Consider the following 20,611-nt stretch of genomic DNA (forward strand, 5'->3'; position numbering starts at 1 on the left):
AAGGCAATTTTTATATATCCTTGTGTGGTGTTCCTTTTGTAGAGTGCCTAGTGTGTTGCTGCTGTGTGTGTGTGTGTAGCGCAAACGCTTTACACATTGCCTCTGGGATGAGCCTGACTGCTTGTGCCAAGCTACCAAGGGGGTGAGCAGGGGTTATCTTCAGCGTGTAACTCCTTTGCCTTGACTAGAGTGGTGGTTTCTGCCTGGCTTAAGCACAAGCCCTAGCCAACCTGAAATCCCATTTCTAACACTATATCTTCTGCTCGATAAAAAGCAGATGGGATCTTAAGCAAGAACTAAGGACCCGTCCTCAGAACAACCTCATCAGGAAACATTTAAAAAATGGAGGGAAAGAAAAAAGGGCACCAATTTCACTGACCCTTCTGCCTAAGCAACTATATACAAGAACTACACTTTGCTGAGGGAAATTCAAAGATTTGCTGATAAAAGTGGTTCAACTGGGGGAGACTTCAAAGCTTGTCGAACTAATGGGAGTTTGCAAGTGGAGATGTACAACTTGGATCCTAAAAAAACTTTTCAGCAAATGGTTGGCTAAGGGCACTTGTTCCTCTTTAAAAGCCTGAATAACTGCCCATTTTACCTCTATTGTAGATGTTGCGAACTCTAGGAGAAACCCATCTCTGAGAAAGTCTAGGACCTTAACAGAGTAAAGGTTTATATCATTACACAGAGTTTGAAATTCTGCCAGTTACAGAAATAGGTTTTTTAATGTGAAGAGGCAATGTTACCACATCTGGTAGTGAAAAAAAAGTAATTGTCGCCTTTATCAGCGACCCAGGGAAAAAACTCCATGTTGCTTCTTAGGTGTTGTAAAAGCTCAGACAGTTTTGACCCCTGTATGAAATGGCCCATCATCCGCTCTTCGTCAGGGTCTACATCAGGCACATCATTGATATTTGCTGGGAAGGGTCAGACATTTTTCACATATCTGAAAGGCAGCCTCCACTGCTGCCGCAATCATTCTCTGCAGCATTGCCATTGTGGCAAATGCTCTGAGGTGGGCATAGCAGAAGGATCTGCCCTGAGGGATCACTTGCTCTTAGGGATCTCTTGATATCAGAAACGTGAAGCATGGTTGATCCGCAAACTGCAATATGGCCAGGGCCGGACTGGGAACCAAAACCGGCCCTAGCAAAGTGCTCGCCCCCCTCCCACTGGGGAGGTGGGGGGGGGTTGGAGGTTCCCCCGAGCGCTTTGCTAGGGCCGGTTTTCGGCCGATTTTGTTGCAGGGCCGATTTTGCAGTTATCCTGCAAAAACGGCCCTATAACAAAATCGGCCCCCAGGGGCTCAAAACCAGCCAGTCCGGGCCTAAATATGGCAAAGTTGACTGACTGCAACATTTACAGTGTGCCTCTACACAGTTTATTTATTTAGTTTCTTATATAGCGCAGGAATTCGACCCCCGAAGGGGTATCTCCGCGCTTACGTTCTTACCATAAGCTGAACTAAACAAGGATACACAGGCAGAAATACTGGAAAGACTACCAGGTCAAAAAAAAATGAGTCTTTAGGCATTTCCTAAATGCACTCAAACTGGAATTTAGCCTAAGAGTGAGGGGCAGGGAGTTCCAAAGAATAGGTCCTTTATAAGATAGAGCTCGGCCTCCCTGTCTCTCCTTTTTGATCCTAGGTACTTGGAGCAGAGCTTGACTCTTGGAGCGCAAAGAGCGACCTGGCTCATAGAGTCTGAATATTTCGGATAGGTATCTGGGCCAACTCCAAACAGGCATTTATGAATAATGCAACAAATCTTAAATTTCACCCTCTGGCGAATGGGTAGCCAGTGTAAGTTGTTTAACAAAGGGCGAGATGAAGATCTGGCTGGGACATTTAGAATCAGCCTGGCAGCTGTGTTCTGAGCTACTTGTAGCCTGCCCAACTGTTCTTCATTGGCGGAAATGAGCAGCCCATTGCAGTAATCAAGCCTGCTAATTACCAATGTCTGTACTAAAGTTTTTCTGTGGCTATCTGCTAAGTAGGGAAATATCCTCCTCAATAGCCCAATGACCCTCAGACAAGATCCTGTTACCTGGGTAGCATGATCTTTAAGTATCAAAGATCGATCCAGCTTGACCCCAAGATTTTTCACTGTCTCCTTTGGACAAGGGGCAGGGCCTAAGTCAGGAGGCCACCACTCAGGTGACCAGAGGAGCGGGGCATCTCCGAAGAGCATGACCTCCGTCTTGCTCACATTGCACTGCAGGCAATTGGAGGTCATCCAGCTGGATATGGCTCTCAATCCTGCAGCAAAGGAGCTTTTAACTACTGGTGTCATGGTCTGGAAAGGGAACAAAAGCTGCGTGTCGTCAGCGTAGGATATTGGTGTGAACCCGTACTCTCTCACAATTTCCACCAAGGGGGCCACATACACATTCAACAAAGTGGGGCTTAAGCATGAGCCCTGTGGAACCCCCTTGGTGAGCTCCCTAGAGATGGAAAAGTGGGAGCCTAATCGAACACTTTGTGAGCGGCCAGTGATGAAACTCTCTAGCCATGATAAGGCAAATTCTGTCGATCCCTACCCTCTTCAGACGACTGATAAGAATGTCATGTGACACCGTGTCGAAGGCTCATGTCAAATGAGAAACTGCAAGAGCTTGTCTTTTAAAAAGGAGAAAGTACAATAAATATATTTGGACATATGTAAAAAACAGTTACCTCATTCGGGAAGGTAAAGCCTCACTGTGAGAGCAGAAGAAATAAACCAGGAAGTGTCTTTTAGGAAATTATATATTTTAATATTCCTGCGTAATGGAGTGGCCATATTATTAAAAGTATTAAGTCAGGCTTGGTAAACAATGTCTGGGAGCTGGGAAGATAAACTCACCTGAAAGGACTGTATGAGGATGAAAAACGAGGTGGTAATGGTCTGAAACAGTCTTAATATGTGTCACATTAATTCCTTCTCAAGACCACCAGGTGCCCTTTTTCTGCCATACTTAGTTTATCTCAAATTCACACACTGCCACTGAACACCAGAGTAACCATTCACTAAAATAAATGGAAACCCAATGACATCACAGTGTTTCCCTCTCGTCCCACCCTTAGCTCCTCAAGATGCACCTATTGGCTGTTGAGGGGAAAATGAAACAACAAGGAGTAGAAACTACAGAAAGTAAACTGGGCATTTGGAGTTTACTTTCTGTCCCTGTCTTAATGGCCCCTTAGACTAGGCATATCAAAGGCAGTGTCTGGGAAAACCAGAGGAAGCAACTTTCACCCTGATTAGGCTAAGTTGACATCCGTGAGGGCATTACCACCTCTATACTTCTCAAAAATGTCATGCCCTCAATATCTCAGGTGCCTGAGCATCTTTCATACTGCAAAATGGAAAGTTCCTTTCTACCCATGAATTTCCAGTGACAACCTGCTGTTCTCACCTTGTATATTTTTTTCAACTTCCACACCCATACCATCCGCGGTTTCATTTGAATGATATGTGAGACTTGTGTATAGCCTTTCTGTTCAATGCGTTTATTTTCCCTATATATTTAGAGGTATATATCGTTCATATGCAGCATTTCAGTGGTTTCAGAGTGCAGTGAAGGGGTGGCAAATTGGCCATCAGTTCCCACATATGTGGAATAGTTGATCAGTCTAATGCCTTATGAACGTGAATTTGAATACTTTGCAATATCAAATGATTTTCCAAATAAAAGCAGCCTTCCAGGACAGAATAAACGCAAATGCACACAACAGTAAAGAACTCTTAGCCATCGTCAAGGAGCTTGACAGACCCAACATCGAGACCATAGATGTCCCACCCTCACAAGACCTCTGCAACAAACTCAGCACCTTCTTCCACCACAATATCAGGAAGATCTACTAGAGATTCAACACCCAAGACCCTGCTATCATGCCCACCACCACCACATGCAACCACGCTTCACTCCAACAGATCATACTCAACTGGACTACGCTCACCTCAGACGACACACTCAAGACCATGAAGAGCATTCACTCAGGAGCCCCATCGGATCCTTGCCAGTACCACATCTTCCGTAGAGCAGCCGTCTCCATTGTCCTCCAGCTTCGCCGTACCAGCAACTGCTACATTGAAACCATTGGATCACTGACATAATATCGAACTACCAGAATATCATGTCAAGAATATCGATGTCCAGAATATCGACATCCTTTCTACAACATGGTAAGTACAAAAATATTGAGAAACAAATATTGTTTAAAATATTGAAGTTATATATATCGTTTTTTTACCCTTAACATTTTTTTGTAAAATAAGGAAAAATATACTATTAACTTAAAAATAATTATTTTAATTTATTTGTATTTGTAAAAATTTATAAATATTAAATTTAATCACAAAAATAAACATACATATTTACAATTTAATATAGATATATTTTCTACTTTAAAATAATTAATAAATAATACTTTTATGTATTTATAACATATTACAAATATATCAAAAATACAATTATATATATATATACACAAACACCTGTAACATAAACATTATACATAAAAAAATGATCATTTTAATATATACAATATTAATTACATTTTAAATAATAATTTCGTACAAAAGTAGGGAAAGTGTTGAATAGCAGAGGGGTAAAATTAATATTCCCACTCCAGTAAGTGCAACAGTAGGGAAAGTGTTGATAGCAGGGAGGTAAACATTACTATTCCCACTCCAACAAGTGTAACAGTAGGGAAAGTGTTGGCTAGCGGGGGTGGAGTAAAAATTACTATTCCAACTCCAGCGAGTGCAACAGAAGGGTAAGTGTTGGATAGCAGGTGGGTAAAAATTGCTATTCCCCCTCGAGCGAGTGCAACAGTAGGGAAATTGTTATATAGCGGTAGGTAAAAATTACTATTCCCACTCCAGCGGGTGCAACAGTAGGGAAAGTGCTGGATAGCGGAGGGGAATAATTCTTTACTCCTACTCCAGCAAAATAATTAATATTAATTAACAAATAATGAATTATTCAAAAATGTTTTACCTCACATCATATTACCCTTTTTTAAAAATTGTATTTAATTTTATTAAAGTAGTACATAAGCAAATCACATTATATGCAAGAAACAGTCAGCAATGTATACAGGACCAAATCACAGCAGTTGATAAATATATTCACTTAAAACAAAATTGTTCATGCATAGAGACCCATTTCCTTCCTCGAGAGCCCTCGCCTTAAGTTCGTAGGTGAACAAGATACGTCACGAATGTCATATAATGCTATAAAGACCAGTGGTTGGCGGTCCTCTGCAGGAGGTGGGCATCTGGTACAGCAAAGACATACAGAAACATGGGATGGAATGGCCGGCTCCCACACACATACTAGTGAGTTGTCGGTTTCTTGTTCGCTGGTGGTTGGGTGTTCCATTAGGTATGTCTGCAGTGGGCCTCATATGTCCCTAAAATGTGAGGAAATCAGGAACAGTTTGGCATACATACACATTTGATCCTGCCATAAGATCATGTCGCCAATCCAGTCCTTGAACTTAGGTGCCCTCCCAGGTCCCCAACTACAGGCAACCTGTCTTTTAGCCAACATAAGGCCAAAGGACACAAACGTACTATGTTTTGCCAGGATCTTCTCAGTACATCCGAGTAGAACCACCAGAGGAGATCTCAGGAGTGATAAAGAAGCCATGTGGTCTAATGCTGTGAATATCGTGTTCCAGTATGCATACACACCCAGGAAGCCCCAAGTGAGATGGAGTCCGCAGACTCTGCCCTACATCTGCCCCATCTACCTGTGTCTCGCAACCCAAACTTATGTAGCTTAAACGGAGTGTAGTAACTACGCTGGAGAAATTTGTACTGAGTGATGCCCAGGCGGCTGCTTGAAGAGATTTGTTCTGTTTGTTTACAACATAATTCACATTGCTTGTCAGTGATAGGATGCTCCAGTTCAGCCGACCACCTGTCCCGGGCAGCGCATGTGGGGTTTGCAGTATCTGTGTACATGGTGCGGTATAATGTGGACATTAGATGTGAGGCTGTGGGTGTATGCAGTAAATGATGCAGTGGTATGAGCACCGCAGGCTCCAATGGTTAATCCGGGGTGCAGTCCCTCATCCCATGCCGTAAGCAAGCGTATAAAAATGTTTCCATAGTATTGGGTGCGGGGTTCGAAAAGATCTGGTGTAGGGAGCGAAATTTTGCATTTATGTATAAGTCGCCCCAGGAGCAGAGATTCCGGTTCCTAGCAACCCTTCTAAACACCCCTTCCTGTAATAAGGGCATCTGTGGATGATATTCTAGTGGAAGCAATGGCGAATATAGGCATGGTGTCTGTGATCGATCAGCAATGCGGCGCCAGGCTGGAGCGTGCATTCCACAGAAGTGGGGCGAGGTTCCCGGACTTGATCGATGAGAGCATAACCCTCTCTAATGGGATAGGATCTGCAAGCCAGTGTTTGGTAGCCACGTGAGGTGTACACCGGGGGGGGGTTGAACCAAAAATGGGGAAAGTGTGCCTGAGCGCATATGTAATACAATTTGAAATTAGGGATATCAAATCCCCCCTGTGAGTACGGTCGCATAAGTGTGTCCCATTTTATACAGGGCTGTTTGCCTCCCGAGACCAGCCTGATCAGTTCCGCATGGAGGCTGGAGAAAATGTCGCCCTGGGTCATATGGGATGTTTAAGAACAAATACAAACATTGTGGTAGGACAACCATTTTAATGAGGGAGATGCATCCCGCCATGGTTAGTGGAAGGGCATTCCAACGAGTCACACATCAAGCGACATGATCCAGTGTACGCCCATAATTTAGCTGCATCAACTCCTCACGATCAGTTGCGACAGTGATCCCTAGGTATCTCAACTCATCAGAACTCCACGCAATAGGAAAGTCTGTATCGAAGGGTGTAGCAGCAGCAGTCAGTGGGATAATTTGGGATTTAGTCCAATTAATATGAATACCTGAGTGGCCACTGAACTTGACAAATTCCCTGAGAAGTAGATTTAGTTTTTGGTGCGGCTTCTTTACATATAGTGTATTTTGTTGTTTCCTTTGCTCCCCCCTTTTTTCCTTTCCTTACATTTTCCCGCTTGCTCCTCGTTGTTTTTCTTTCAGCCCTGTTCATTTTCCAGTCTTATTCTCGTAATCCGTGACGAGTAGCAGGTCGGTGTGAGGTGCCCAGTGAAAATCCAGGTATAGATAGAGCCAGTTCAGGGAGGAGGGGATCTTGCAGTGATGTCCGTGTGGCGCTGTGACTCAGGAAGATGCCCCCTCAACAGATCCCACTGAGCTGGTGGGCCTATGCCCGTGGGGCCAGCCAGCAAAGGACTAGGCTGCAGCAGTACAGTACCTCAGAAGATTGAGCAGAAGAAGGAGTCGTCGTACTTTGGAATGGCGTCCAGTCTCTGTCAGCTTACCAGTTGGGTGGACACGTCAAAGCCTGCACCATGGATGTGCCCCTCTGACCCCTCACGTATCCTTGAGGGGTTTCCAGGCAGACTCCGATGGTCACTGCCCATCACCGCCTGTGCAATCAGGAGCAGGCCCCAGTAAGTTGTGACAATTGCGCGCAATTCAAATGCAGGCCGTTACACCCGAGGCCCAGCCCAGCAGCAATGTGTCAAGGTTTAGACTGTGCGCCTACCTGAACTACAATTCCCATGAGCACTAGACCTTCAACTACATCTCCCATGAGCCTTTGCTTGCTGGCTGATTTAGTGCGTTCTGACTGGGAGGTGAGTGTACGTTATTCTGGTTGGATTCTGGTGGGAGCGGCTGGCTCTCATCTCGGAGTTTCCTGGTAGCGGTATCAGAAGAGTTCAGGCGTCTGCTGAATTCAAGACGTCTTGCATGGTATTGTTATAGTGTCATTGCTTGGCGCGCATTTACTGTATGAAGAGCGGTTCGCTCTTGATCTGGTTGCGAGCATTTCAAAGTGCCTTGTTTTGCGTTGTGCTACATTTGCATCTCTCGTTTGACCTTGGGTTTTCATTTGGAATTTGTGTTTGTTTGGTTGATTCAAATGGCGGAGTGCAGGGGGAGTTCCTCCGCATTGCCGTCATGAAAACATGACACTTTGCTCTATCTTATTGTGGAATACAAATACCAAAGCGGACGGCGGTGGTATAGGAACTACGCCCTACTGTGTTTGGTTTATCTAAGGATTTGGAGATTTGCTCATTACTTCCATCGGTGCTGATGAAGGAATCTGTACCGGTTGCATAGGATTTGCCTTAGGATTTCTTTTCTTTGCTTACAGTCCCTTATTTTACTTGACTAGGAATCTGGATATTAGTCAAGTATTCTGACTAACTTTCAGAGATTGATTTATGTCAGAGTTATTATCTCGTTTGGGGTATGTACATGCATTAGCTTTTCATATATATAGAACAGTGTTCTCATGTATGTTGTGTATACTAAATGTGGTCATTGTGTTGTTTAAGGAAGGAAGACGCAAGGAGAATACCGCTGCATGGATGCTAGAACTCATAGGCAGCACAGGTGACACCCCATCTTGTAGCGAGAAATTAATGAGAGTAGGTTTTACGGAAAAGTGCTAACCTGCTGTGTATTTTGTCTTACAGCTTCCCTTGCCTGCTGTCCCTTTCCTTCCCTTCCCAGTTTTTCAGGAGGTCCGGAGGTGGAGTTTTATTACTGCGAGCGATCCTGCAGAGTGCCAATCCTGACACAATGATTGCCAGCCACTCTGAAGTATTGGAGGGTCAAACAGGCACATGACAGAGACATTGTGTCAGGTGCAGGCATGCTAGCAGAATGCAGCCTACATCTCATTAGAAACCCCCCTGGTCACCACCGTAAGTCGTTCTCAGGGTAGTCAAGAAGGTGGCAGCCCGTCCGGGGTGCTCCGCCCGGGCCCGTCCAGGGTGCTCAGCCCGGGCCCATCAGCGTGCACCTTTGCCAAGATAGCAGGCAGCAGCAGGCCCAACCGGAGGTCGCACAGGGGTCCCCAGGCTGAAAGGAGGTCCACTTATTCCCCCGCAGTACCAGTCACGCAGAGGCAGGAAAATGGTGCCAATGCCTGCGTCTCGCATCGCCTTCTTACTGCCACAGCTGCAGGGGGTCCATCCGCATTTAATTATCCCCAGGGGATCATGCTGTTCTACATAGCTGCTCACCGCCCGCAGAAAGAGTCTCTGCATGGGGCTGAGAAGCACAGTGCATAGCTCAGGGCCAACTGCCACATGGGATCCCCGAGGCTCTGTTAGTGTTGCACGCTGCCCTATGTAACCGGATCAGTGGTGCATTGGTCTCATGCAGCCAGGGGAACATCCTTTACAACAAAACTATTACTAAGCAGTACTTTTACAACACAACTTTTACAACGCAGGTACCATTACAACGCATGTTTTTACAACGCATGCTATTACAACGAAGAGGCCATTACAACGCATGCCATTACTACATAAGTTTTATTGATTTTTTTATATAATGTTTTAAATGATGTATATTGTAATTAATAAATAAAATATAGATTTTTAATTTAAATTATTTAATAAAAGTATTATTACTCTTGTTTAATCTATGTATAAAATGTAAAGTATTTTTACATTTAAAAAATTTGAAATTATTTATAGAAAAAAATTGGTTTTTTTAAAAACTACTCTTGTTTAATATATGTAAAATTAATATATATGATAAGTAATATAATATTTAATTATGAAAAGTTACAAAAATATAAAAATAAATAATTTTAAAAATAAAAAAGTAAGATTATTGTAGTTTATTTCATATATAATAAAAAGAAATTAATAAATTACATAAAAATACTACAGTATTAATACTAAAGTATTAATATTCTTGATTCAAAAATGTACAATTATAATATTAAAAAATATATATATATATATATTCTGTATAGTTAAAAATATTTTAAAAGATAAAATGAATTAATACTTTTGTTTAATATATGTAAAAGAAAGTAAAAAATATTAATAATGTTGTATAATATATGTTTTATAATTCCAAGTAAATTAATGAAAAAGAAAATTTTAAAAAGAAAATTAGAATTTTTTTATATATATATATATTTTGATACAAAAATAGAATAAATAAAAATTATATTATAAATAATAAAGATTTTATTTTACGTTTTATATAAAAAAATAAACTATAATAAAAAAGTTCCCACGCTTTCTCATAGAGTTTAATGAAAAGTTATGTCCTTCATTTCTTTCTATAGCATCTTGCATGTAATCCGGAGAGCAGTTTACTTACTTCATTTTCAGCTAAATGCGTAACAGCAGAGCAAAGTGGAACAAGTACAGAGGTAAGAAATGTATAATAGTAATTAAGGAAGTATATTTTCCATTTTAAAAAGACAATACATAGCAAATTGTAAATTAAAATACAATAAACGGATTTATTATTATATAATTATAATATTAAATAAATAAATAAAGAAAATATTTTACTTTTCGTTTTAATTAATAATTATACATTTTAATAAAAAAGTGCCCACACTTTCTCATAGAGTTTAATGAAAAGTTATGTCCTTCATTTATTTCTATAGCACCTTGTATGTGTTCCGGAGAGCAGTTTACTTACTACATTTTCAGCTACATGCGGGACAGAGCAGAACAAAGTGGAAAAAGTACAGAGGTAAGAACTGTATAAAAGTAATTAAGGAAGTATAATTTGCATTTTAAAAAGACAATACATAGTAAATTGTAAAATAAAATACGCAAAACGGATTTATTTTTAAATATATTTATTAGAAAAAAATATATGTTGATTGTAAATATTTTTAATTATTTTATTAGAAATTTTGTAACAACAATATATTTAAAAAAAATATAAATAAATGTTTAACTTCACATTTATGTAAAATAATACATAATAATAATAACGTCCTTTTTTTCTGTTAGTTGCAGATGATGACGTTTACGCGTAAGCGTGCTTCAACCCGTCCATTTTGAAGAGCGTCGTTGGACAATGCAGCAGCAAGCAGATCTGCGCTCAGGTAGGAAACATTTAAAACTTTATTTACAAACAGTTTATTGGTTTGAATTAAATATATTGTAAGGAGAGAATAAATGGAGGTTGCAAATGTAATGAAATGTGTAATGTTTACGTTTTCAGCATGTCGCCGATCATTTAGCTAGATTATGCCTTAGTCGGGTCGCAGAAAAAGAGTAGGAATTGTAAAAAAATGTTTAAGTATTGCTGTTAAAAAAGTTTATATAGTAAGCTTTATAAATTGCATTTGAATGTTTACGATGAATACAACATTAGAAGACAATCAGAAGATCGAATTCGTGGATTTGTTCCTCGTGGATTTTGGATGTTTTTTATGTTTTTAAATGGGAAATGAAATATAAGAAGATTGTTTGAAAAGATTTTGTTTGCCGAATTGGGAAGGTTTTTGGATTTGATCATTGATGGATTGGAGGTTTTTTTACGAATTTTGGGGATCGTTTTCAAAAAGAAGATTTGTTTTAGAATTAATTTTTCGAAGGATTGGTTTTTGATCTTTTTTTTCTGCTTGGGAGAACTTTTTGGAAAAGAAGAATTTATTTTTAAAAAACACAAAGATTAGAAGATGGTTTATTTGCCAATTTTGGAACATTGGTAACAATGGATTTCGATCTTGGAATGCTGTACTCATCGATCAAGAATTGATTGAAGAAAAAAAGACCATGGGCATTTTTAAGAAAAAATTCTTTAAAAAAAAAAAGGAGTGGTATTTTGGGTGGATTATAATGTTCAGTGGATTGCTTTTGGGTAAAAAGAAGAAGATAGAAGACATCTTTAGGTAAGGTGACCCGACATTATAATGTAAAAAGTTGTATTTTTTAATAAAAAAGCCAATTAAATTGTAATGTAATAGAAATTTAGGGCAAAGCAGGAAAGTAATGTTTTTGTTTAGGTTAGAAATGTAGTATGTTAGCATCATTATCAAGGTGGTCTAAAGCCACACACAACGAAAATTGTTGTAAAATAGCCCATAGTCTCTCAGACATTTCTTTTGATCTTTTGGAGATTCGTGGATTTAGACCACATGTTAATGTTTGTGAGATTCTCATTTCTTGAAAACTTTGCTCCTTCTTCAAAGTTTTCAAAAAATGATAGAAATTTGGATAAGGTTTGCCAATTGTATGGTTGAAGGAGTTATGCCATCCCTCTATGGCATTGTTTGTTTTTGCTTCTCCTTCTAAACAGCACGTGTAGCAGTTCCACCACTCCACATGGAAACGTGGCTTCCTCCTGCGACCCGACCTGCTTAGATGCCCAATCCATGTGTCCTCAAAATAATTTAGCAAGGGTGCCAATTTCTCTTAATTTTCTGTAAAAAACTCTGATTCAGTAATTGCAGTGTAGTACTCGTCTACACTTTCAGGAGGAACAAAGCAAAGAGCAGTTAGTTTTTTAAGTTCGTATTGTAGTTTGTTATCCTTAGAATAATCTACAACCAGGGATGTTTTTTGTAATTTACGCCAAAATGCCTGGGAAAAATGGAAAAAACATCCCTGAATTTGGGTATCCGTGTACGTTTTGGTGATCACATTGATCATTGCAAATTCGAAATCAATAATGATTTTCCTACGACTTTTGTTAGAGGTTTTGCTTTTAATCACTGATAAAAGCTCAGTGTAGGTTGCAGATTGTTTGTCAGGTAGCAAACTATACACTAAGGGGACTACATTGTTGTTAATTTTAGCGTGAATAGTGTAAATTTGAGTGAATGGTTGGGGCGTGCTTTTAAACGTCCCATCCATCATCCAAATTTCACTATTCTCTAATTTGACAAGGTTACGGGGAGTACTAAAGATGAGTATACGTTTCAGAGGGTTTTGATTGTCGTGCAGGAGGAAAGGTTCATTAGAAAAAGAAATAGTGAGTTCTTGTGGAATGTTAATGTCAGAAAAGGTATGTGGAGTGGTAGTATGAGTTTTACTTGCCTGCTTTTTTCGTTGAATTATTCTTCTCAGATTTGGGATTATAGGCATATTACTAGCTATATGACTGGGGACATGCTGGGCAACCTCCCTTAAAAGAGAACCCGAAGTGTCTTTGGAGGTGCTTGCAATATCTTTCATCTCATTTACAGTTTCTCTAATTTCAATGTCCATTGCAGAGGCAGAGTGGTTGTGCTCAGTTGTACTTATAATTGTTTCATCCAGAGTAACCGCTCTGCCTTTGCAATGGCTTGAGTATTATTGCACGCACCTCCAATGCCTTCGTGGTTCACTTATTCTCTCCTTACAATATATATATCCAGAATGGTTAGTCTGTTTCCTTTGTTGGATTTTAAGTATCTTGCTGTTTTGTCAGATGACATTTTCTGTAATAAAATGTAAATTACTTATGTTCATTTTAAAACAGTTAAACGTTTTTACCCCTACACTATTCATCACTTTCTCTACTGCTGCATTTTCCTGGAGTTAGAATAGTAAATTTTACCCTTCACTATCCATCCCTTTCCCTCTTGCTGCACCTTCATGGAGTTAGAATAGAAAATTATACCCCTACACTATCACTCACTTTCCCAACTGCTGCACCTTCCTGAAGTTAAAATAGTAAATCATACCCCTTCACTATCCATCTTTTTCCCTACTGCTGCATCTTCCTGGAGTTAGAATAGTAAATTATATCCCTTCACTATCCATCACTTTCCCTCTTGCTGCACCTTCATGGAGTTAGAATCGAAAATCATACCCCTACACTATTCCTCACTTTCCCAACTGCTGCACTTTCCTGGAGTTAGAATAGTAAATCATACCCCTTCACTATCCATCACTTTCCCTACTGCTGCACCTTCCTGGAGTTAGATTAGTAAATGATATCCCTTTCACTATCCATCACTTTCCCTACTGTTGCACCTTCCTGGAGTTAGAATAGTAAATTATACCCCTACACTATCCCTCAATTTCCCAACTGCTGCACCTACCAAGAGTTAGAATAGTAAAGTATACCCCTACACTATCCCTCAATTTCCCAACTGCTGCACCTTCCTGGAGTTAGAATAGTAAATTATATCCCTTTCACTATCCATCACTTTCCCTACTGCTGCACCTTCCTGGAGTTTGAATAGTAAATTATACCCCAACACTATCCATCACTTTCCCTACTGCTGCACCTTCCTTGAGTTAGAATAGTTAATTTTACCCTTACACTATCCTTCACTTACCTTACTGCTGCACCTTCCTGTAGTTAGAATAGTAAATTATACCACTACACTATCCCTCACTTTCCCAACTGCTTCTCCTTCCTGGAGTTAGAAATGTAAATAATACCCCTTCACTATCCATCACTTTTCCTACTGCTGCACCTTCCTGGAGTTAGAATAGTAAATTATATCCCTTTCACTATCCATCACTTTTCCTACTGCTGCACCTTCCTGCAGTTAGAATAGTGAATTATACCCCTACACTATCCATCACTTTCCGTACTGCTGCATCTACCTGGAGTTAGATTAGTAAATAATACCCCTACACTATCCTTCACTTTCCCTACTGCTACATCTACCTGGAGTTAGAATAGTAAATTATACTCCTACACTATCCTTCACTTACATTACTGTTGCACCTACCTGGAGTAAGAATAGTAAATTATACCCCTACACTATCCTTCCCTTACATAACTGTTGCACCTTCCGGGAGTTAGAATAGTAAATTATATCCCTACACTATCCAACACTTACCTTACTGTTTTACCTTCCTGGAGTTAGAATAGTAAATTACACCCCTACACTATCCATCACTTACCTTACGGTTTTACCTTCCTGGAGTTTGAATAGAAAATTATACCTTTACACTATCAATCAGTTTCCCTACTGCTTCACCTTTCTTGTGTATATTTTGATAACATTTTATTATAAAAATTCGATTTGATTTATTTTTTTGCTATCTTATTATTTGAGAAGAAGCTTATGAATTGTATTTATTTTATATTTTACTTCAAGTTTCTTACCTTTTTGAGTTTTGTTTTGGTGGCTTGCAAGTTTCTCTGGATTTACTGGTTTTGAATGGAATCCAAATGGTGGCTGTTGTCAATCTTAAGTGAAAAAAATCCGTACTGCTGCATCTACCTGGAGTTAGATTAGTAAATTATACCCCTACACTATCCTTCACTTTCCCTACTGCTACATCTACCTGGAGTTAGAATAGTAAATTATACTCCTACACTATCCTTCACTTAAATTACTGTTGCACCTACCTGGAGTAAGAATAGTAAATTATACCCCTACACTATCCTTCACTTACATTCCTGTTGCACCTTCCGGGAGTTAGAATAGTAAATTATATCCCTACACTATCCAACACTTACCTTACTGTTTTACCTTCCTGGAGTTAGAATAGAAAATTATACCCCTACACTATCCTTCACTTACATTACTGTTGCACCTACCTGGAGTTAGAATAGTAAATTATACCCATACACTATCCTTCACTTACATTACTGTTGCACCATCCTGGAGTTAGAATAGTAAATTATACACTATCCTTCACTTACATTATTGTTGCACCTACCTGGAGTAAGAATAGTAAATTATACCCCTACACTATCCATCACTTACATTACTGTTGCACCTTCCTGGAGTTAGAATAGTAAATTATATCCCTACACTATCCATCACTTACATTAATGTTGCACCTTACTGGAGTTAGAATCGTAAATTATACTCCTACACTATCCTTCATTTACATTACTGTTGCACTTACCTGGTGTTAGAATAGTAAATTATACCCCTACACTATCCTTCACTTACATTGCTGTTACACCTGCATGGAGTTAGAATAGTAAATTATACCCCTACACTATCCTTCACTTACATTGCTGTTGCACCTTCCTGGAGTTAGAATAGTAAATTATATCCCTACACTATCCATCACTTACCTTACTGTTTTACCTTCCAGGAGTTAGAATAGAAAATTATACCCCTACACTAACATTCACTTACATTACTGTTGCACCAACCTGGAGTTAGACTAGTAAATTATATCCCTACACTATCCATCACTTAACTTACTGTTGTACCTTCCTGGAGTTAGAATACTAAATTATATCCCTACACTATCCATCACTTACCTTACTGTTGCACCTTCCTGGAGTTAGAATAGAAAAATATACCCATACACTATCCATCACTTAGAATAGTACATTTTACCCCTACACTATCCATCACTTTCTCTACTGCTGCACCTTCCTGGAGTTAGAATAGTAAATTATACCCCTACATTATCCATCACTTTCCCTACTGCTGCACCTTCCTGGAGTAAGAATAGAAAATTATACCCATATACTATCCATCACTTACCTTACTGTTGTACCTTCCTGGAGTTTGAATACTAAATTATTCCCCTACACTATTCCATCAATTATCTTAGTGTTTCAATTTAATGGAAATAGAATAGTAAATTATACCTCTTCAATATTCATCACTTTCCCTACTGCTGCACATTCCTGGAGTTAGAATAGTAAATTACACCCCTACACTATCCATCACTTACCTTACGGTTTTACCTTCCTGGAGTTTGAATAGAAAATTATACCTTTACACTATCAATCAGTTTCCCTACTGCTTCACCTTTCTTGTGTATATTTTGATAACATTTTATTATAAAAATTCGATTTGATTTATTTTTTTGCTATCTTATTATTTGAGAAGAAGCTTATTAATTGTATTTATTTTATATTTTACTTCAAGTTTCTTACCTTTTTGAGTTTTGTTTTGGTGGCTTGCAAGTTTCTCTGGATTTACTGGTTTTGAATGGAATCCAAATGGTGGCTGTTGTCAATCTTAAGTGAAAAAATTTGTTTTAAAGTTTGTTTATATTACTGTGGTGTTATTGCGTTCGCAAACTGTTTGTCGATTAAAAAATGGTTAATAAGAAACTGGTTTTTGGTGTTTTTAAACTAATATTTACCTAGTTTTAAGTAGTCCTTTTGATGTTGGTGTGTTGAGTCTTTACACTGAGGGTCCTTTTAGTGCTTCTCAAATTCGTTTTCACACTTGTATTATCTGAGTTTATAGCGGTTAAATTTTATATTTTTTAATCCCTACTAAATTGATTTAAAAATGTTGTTGTTATTCAAAACCTTTCGAATTTAGTTTACATTTTGTGTGAAATAGAGAAACATATTTTTTGCATTTTTAATATTTTTCAAACATATTTCATCACTTTTTAGACACATGCAGAAGCATTTTTGTAAAAAATTATTTAATTCCGTTTCATTGAAATTATTTACCTTAGTGTATTAAGAAAATAGTGAATCAGGTGGTTTAGATTTAATCTTCTAAGGATGGCAATGTGTGGTCCATTTAGAAAATTTTCACCAGGCTGAAAATGTTTTAATTTATAGTACGTAAACCTTACTAAATATTTTTAAAGTTTTGGATTGTAACACATTTGAAATGTCAATGTATTTATTAAAATCATGTGATAAATTAAAATACACATAACAACAACTTTTCAATATGTGAAAATTTCAGAAATTGTTTAGCTCATATTTTACTTAAAAATAAACGTACTTACATTTATTATCACTTTTGATAATTGACGAGAAGATTTTGAAGAGTAGTCCCTAATTGTTATCACAATCTGAAAAATAATAATGTTTAAGAATTAATAATATGCTATTATTTGATTTAAATTTAGTAATGTTTTAGTTGTTTTTTTGTTTAAACTTACTTGTATGTACGATAGTAGTTGTGTCTTGTGTGTTCATGTTTTTCAATGTGGCAAGAGGTCAGAGGATCAGAAAGTCGCGACTGCTCTCTCTGGTAGTAGAATTACTACTGAATTTAAAATGGAGTAGTACTCATATTTATAGTTTTTTTAATGTTATCCAAATTTACGAGAAAGGTATCGTTTGGATTGTCTTTTTTGAAACATCTATTTGCTGTGAGAAAGTGTAATTTAAATGTTGTTCTTAAAAGTGTGTGTTTCTGTGCAGAGTATCGTTTTGACCAGCATTTTGTTTACTGTGATTCTGTGTTTGTTTAATGAAAATAGTTTTAGGACTCATTTTTAGCATTATCTCTAAGATGGCGGCTATCAGTTTGTTTTGCAGTTTTCAGATATAGTTCTGATGTTAACGTGGTTATATATATTTATTTGTGGATTATTTACATTTTTAAAAATAAGTTTTGATGTAATTTAAGACGTTTATTACGCGAGTATTTTTTGTGTTACTCGGGTACCTTTTTAAATACTCGAGTACCAAAAAGTATGCTATTTTTTTAAATATACGTTCAGTTTTCTACTATTTTTAATACACTTCCCCACCCAAAACCCCTATTTTCCCTGCATCCCGTCCCAGGAGTTATTTTACAAAAAAAAAAAAAATACTCGAGTACCAAAAAGTATGCTATTTTTTTAAATATACGTTCAGTTCTCTACTAATTTTTAATACACTTCCCCACCCAAAACCCCTATTTTCCCTGCATCCCGTCCCAGGAGTTATTTTACTAAAAAAAAATATATATTTTTATTTTAAATATGCGTTGTAATGGTATGCGTTGTATTTGATTTAGTTGTAATGGTACTTTTCTATTAACATTACTATTATGCGTTGTAATGGAATGCGTTGTAGAAACTTTTGTTGTAATGGTACTTGCGTTGTAAAAAATGTGTTGTATTTGCATGCGTTGTAATAGTATGCGTTGTAGTGACATACATCCACACAGCCAACATTCCGCTCCAGCAGCGCCCTGTGTACTTGACAGGAGCGATTTTTACACCATTTCTGCTACAGGTCTTGAGCGCTACATCCACCGCTTTGTAGTGCGATGTGTAATGGTAGTATGGGATAAATGCCGTATTTAGGTCGCCAAGGCTCCAGAGCCTCACGGGTGTGCGGCCATCTTGGATGTGCACTACCTAGCGCCCTCCTTCCACCATATTATCCTATAAATGACACCACCAATATTGTAAAACATGACAGAATTAACATAGTTGATTGACAATTTATTAATTAACTAATACCAATTAACAAGCAAATTAAAAACAATAACTAATAAATTAGTTCACACAGTTAACACTATAAAATAACTTTAATTTAATATTATAAAAAATAATATACATTTTATTAAAATAAAATTACTTCCCACCCTACTCCCCTATCAACGCACAACAAACTCTTAAAAAATAACACACAATTAACATAAATATTAATGAATTAATTATGATTCATATCCAATTAATACATACTTGATAATAAATTAATAACCACATTTAAAAATATTAAAACTAGAAACATAAATGTGAATTAATAAAAAACATACATTAATTAATTAATTATAATTAAATTACTTCCCACCCCACTCCCATATAAGCACACAACTCACTCCTAAAAAATATGACAAGTAACATATGTAACAATTAATCATTATTAATAGCCAATTAATAAATCATTAATATTAAATAATTACCACAATTAACACTATAAAGTATTAAATACATAAATACTAATACATATTTTATTTAAATGAATTCATAATAATTAAATTACTTCCCACCCTATTCCCCTATAAACCTACAACCCGCTATGAAACTAAAAAAGCAAAATGTTGTTAAAAAAATTACTAACTTATAAAAATGTAACACATATATTAAAATACAAAAGCAATACTTACACAAAAATATAGCACCCATATATTTAAAGTCAATATTAACATACATAACACTAACTATAACATCGATATTTAAAAAAACGATATTTCTTACCTTCAACTCGATATTCTTGTCAACGATATTCTGACTGTCGATATTCTGGCATGACGATATTTCAACATCGATATTCTGGTAGGTCGATAATTTGAACTCAATATTTTGTTTGTTTACCGAAACCGTCACCTTACCCGTTGACTGGAAACACACCGGGATCAACATCCTGCTGAAGAAACTGTCCACTGACAGAACTGAAGATCTTCAGACCCATCTCCCACTTCTCCCTTTCCAGCCAAGGTCATCGAGAAGCCATCAACGACCAACTCCCCGAGTTCATCGAAGATACCATGTTCTTGACAGCTCCAAACCCGGTTTCCAAAGCAACCACAGCACTGAGACTGCACTCCTTGCTGCCGCTGATGACAGCCAATCCCTCCTCAACCATGGCAAAACCACAGCCATCATCCTACTGGACCTCTCAGCCACATTCGACACAGTATCCCATCGCACCATAGTCACGAAAATTCAACGATGCCGCCATCTGCGACAAGGCACTGGATTGGATCCACTCCTTCCTGACCGACTGAACACAGCAATCTACAGAGATCAGCTGTGGATTGCCCCAGGGCTCCTCCCTGAGCCCCACCCTCTTCAACTCTTCAACTTCTACATTGCTCCCCTTGCAGCCCTTGTCAGAAGCCACGGACTCAACATAGTCTCCTACTCCAATGGCACCCAGCTGATCATCTCCCTCACCAACGAACCCAGAGCCACCAGAATCAACTTTCACAATGGAATGAAGGCAGTTGCTACTTGGATGCAAGACAGCTGCCACAAGCTCAACTCGGACAAGACAGAAGAACTCATCCTGGGACCCACCCCCTCCGTCTGGGACGACTCCAAGTGGCCCACTGCACTAGGAACCCTTCTCACTCCTACAAATCACGCAAGCAACCTCAGCATCACACTAGGCTCCCTACTCTCAATGAATCCACCAAATCAAAACAGTATCGTAAT

This window comes from Lissotriton helveticus, chromosome 3_1 (genome assembly GCF_964261635.1).
Source record: "Lissotriton helveticus chromosome 3_1, aLisHel1.1, whole genome shotgun sequence".
Taxonomy (NCBI): Eukaryota; Metazoa; Chordata; class Amphibia; order Caudata; family Salamandridae; genus Lissotriton; species Lissotriton helveticus.